Source organism: Austrofundulus limnaeus, unplaced genomic scaffold (genome assembly GCF_001266775.1).
Source record: "Austrofundulus limnaeus strain Quisiro unplaced genomic scaffold, Austrofundulus_limnaeus-1.0 Scaffold194, whole genome shotgun sequence".
Lineage (NCBI taxonomy): Eukaryota > Metazoa > Chordata > Actinopteri > Cyprinodontiformes > Rivulidae > Austrofundulus > Austrofundulus limnaeus.
In genome coordinates, this window is record NW_013952596.1 from 543194 (window position 1) to 545957 (window position 2764).

Genomic DNA, 2764 nt, shown 5'->3' on the forward strand with positions numbered 1-2764 from the left:
TCCCTGAAGCACCTCCCAAAGGAGGCGTCTGGAAGATGAACCACCTTAACTGGCTCCTCTGGATGTAGAGGAGCATCAGCTCTACTCTCTGAAAGTCTCAGGTTTGAGAACATCTGGTGTCCTCCCAGAAGAGCTGAGAGCTGCTGGCCCCAAGACCAGGCTATGGATGGATGGATGGATGGATGGATGGATGGATGGATGGATGGATGGATGGATGGATGGATGGATGGATGGATGAGTAAAGCGCCTTCTGCTCAAACTATTACAAAGCAGTAGGTGTTGACATTTCTTCAGGCTTTAAACTTTATTTGTTTCTGGATAACACTGGAAGATGGGTGCCCAAAAATGCATCCCTGTACTAATTTTGAGAAATAAAGAGTTAAGAGTAAAATAACTTTTTCTACATAATTAGAGTAGTTCTGTAAACTACTGGTATGAGTTTTATATCAATAGGCTAATATTTGGGGAAAATAAAGAGGGGATGCATATTTTGGCAGGCTGGAAATCAATTGCCCAAAAATGCATCCCTGTGCTAACTTGAAGAAAAAGATTTAAGAGTGAAATAATTTTTTCTGCATAATTAAAGTAGTTCTGTAAACTACTGGTATAAGTTTTATATCAATGGGATAATATTTGAGGAGAATAGAGAGGGGATGCATATCGTGGCAGGCAGGAAATCATCGCCAAAAAAATGCATCCCTGTGCTAATTTTGCGAAATAAAGAGTTAAGAGTGAAATAAATTTTTCTACATAATCAGAGTAGTTCCATGATCTGCTGGTAGAAGTTTTAAATCAATAGGATAATATTTGAGGAAAATAAAGAGGGGATGCATATTTTGGCAGGCTGGAAAAGCAAATTGCCCAAAAATGCATCCCTGTGCTAACTTGGAGAAATAAAGAGCTGAAAGGATTTCACCTTTTCTACGTAATGACACTTGTTCTCTGAGCTAATGCTTAATTTTTTACATCAACAGGATGTATGCAAATATTTTCAGGCTCATAAATTTAAATGTATTCCCTCCTACATTAACAGACTAGAAAGTTAAGCACGACGTAAAATGTTCTACATAACGGGCCTCTGTTTTGTAATGCTTTAAAGCTATATGGTAAGAAACGTGATAATGTTACAAATATCTTTAAAATTTCCTCCGGTCATATTTCAGTGTGGTTTCTCGTCAATGTGCGAGACTTTAGAGCGATGCGCGCTCCCGGGACAGGGGAGGCAATTTTGGTCAGACATGCGTTTCTGGGCAGAACACMGGACCCTCTTTTATTCCCCCATGTCGTGGTAACCCAGTTCCTGGAAGTTTTTAACCTCTAGTTAATGTACATATTTTCTGTTTGCGGTGTTTTACTCCGCGAAGCGGTAATGCCACCATTAGTTAGCGGCTGTGGCGTCTGTTAGCAGCGGGGCTCAGGAGACCGACACTCGGCGGCTTGCGGCGGGGTTCGAACCGAGCCGTGTCCGGAGAGAAGGAGGAGGAGAGACGGTACTGAAAAATAAAACTCCCAGGCACAGAAAACTGTCATTAACCAGCCAAAGACGGTCTAAAACAAATATAACTACCCCTTTAGCTTTAGCTAATGTGTGTTGATAGCTTGTTTTGCCTGAAAGCTAACGTAGCTAATATAAGCTTTCCCTTGTTTATGTTTCATCTAGTAAAGCTTCAGCTGCAGCAATAATCCGTCGTATCGATGTTTATTGCAGCAAAGGTGAAAAGGCCATAATGTTTTTGTCTGTTAGCAAAATATCTCATGAACCAATGTGTGAATTTAAATGAAACACTCAGAAAGTAATTGAATTTACATCTAAAACTGATTAATTTTAGGAGTCAGTATAATTCAAGATGCCCGACACAGTTATTGGACATAAAAAACACTAAAATGGTTATAACTAGGTTAAATATATTGACATTGAGCTATCATTTGGTGTGGCAGTAGCATATTCTGATTGCAACAAATTGCATGAACCATTAATCTTTCAGGAAGTAATGATATTCACTTTAACAACAGGTTTACCTCTGCAGCCAACACAATTCATGATAACAGCAACATTAAACTGACCATACAAGCACAAAAAGTACTAAAAATAATTTATCTCAAATTTGGCGTGGTTACCCCAACTTTTATATTTCCAAAATATCTCTCAGGTGAAATGAAATGTTATCAACAGGAAAACAAGTGATATTTTTTATTTGCCACATGCTGCATTCAGTTCTAACAATCATTTGGATTAAATCACAGTAAAGAATAATGTGTCAGAGCTTACGATTTTAAGAAATGTCACCAAAAACTAAATTTTRATTTGCTGTAATGTAAATCAGAAGAAAGCATTCAGACATAATATTTAAGAGGCCCAAATAGCTAAAAATAGTCCCAAACCAAAAGTACAATAACCTCTTTTTATAACTCTTGCACAAGCTGCTRTCTTCCTTAGATAAATGATTTAAAATTTTGTAATACATGTGAATGTTTTTGCATAGATGACTTGTAAAATGGTGCTGATTTTAGTTTTGTTAGAATTAATCATGATGTGATACGATGTAAAAAGTTTTATTTTCTGCAAAGTATGAGTAACAAATGTGATGTAATCAGAAACTTCACGGCCATGTTGTTTTTTCTTGGACTTTGCTTTTGTGTGTTTGAATAAGAGCTGGGTGTTCAGTCAATCCTGACTGAGGTCATAGTAGTTGTGTGTTCATTGAATTATTGCTCTGTGTGTGTGTGTGTGTGTGTGTGTGTGTGTGTGTGTGTGTGTGTGTGT

The 2764-nt window shown here is 37.6% G+C and overlaps 1 protein-coding gene across 1 annotated transcript in view; it reads left to right on the plus strand.

Moving 5' to 3' along the window:
* Positions 1–1111: 1111 nt before the first annotated feature.
* Positions 1112–2764, plus strand: part of elf2b (E74-like factor 2b (ets domain transcription factor)) — a gene marked incomplete at its 5' end in the record, with an annotated part of 12716 nt that continues 11063 nt past the window's right edge. Inside the window, 1 exon segment of the mRNA XM_014018482.1 lies at positions 1112–1490.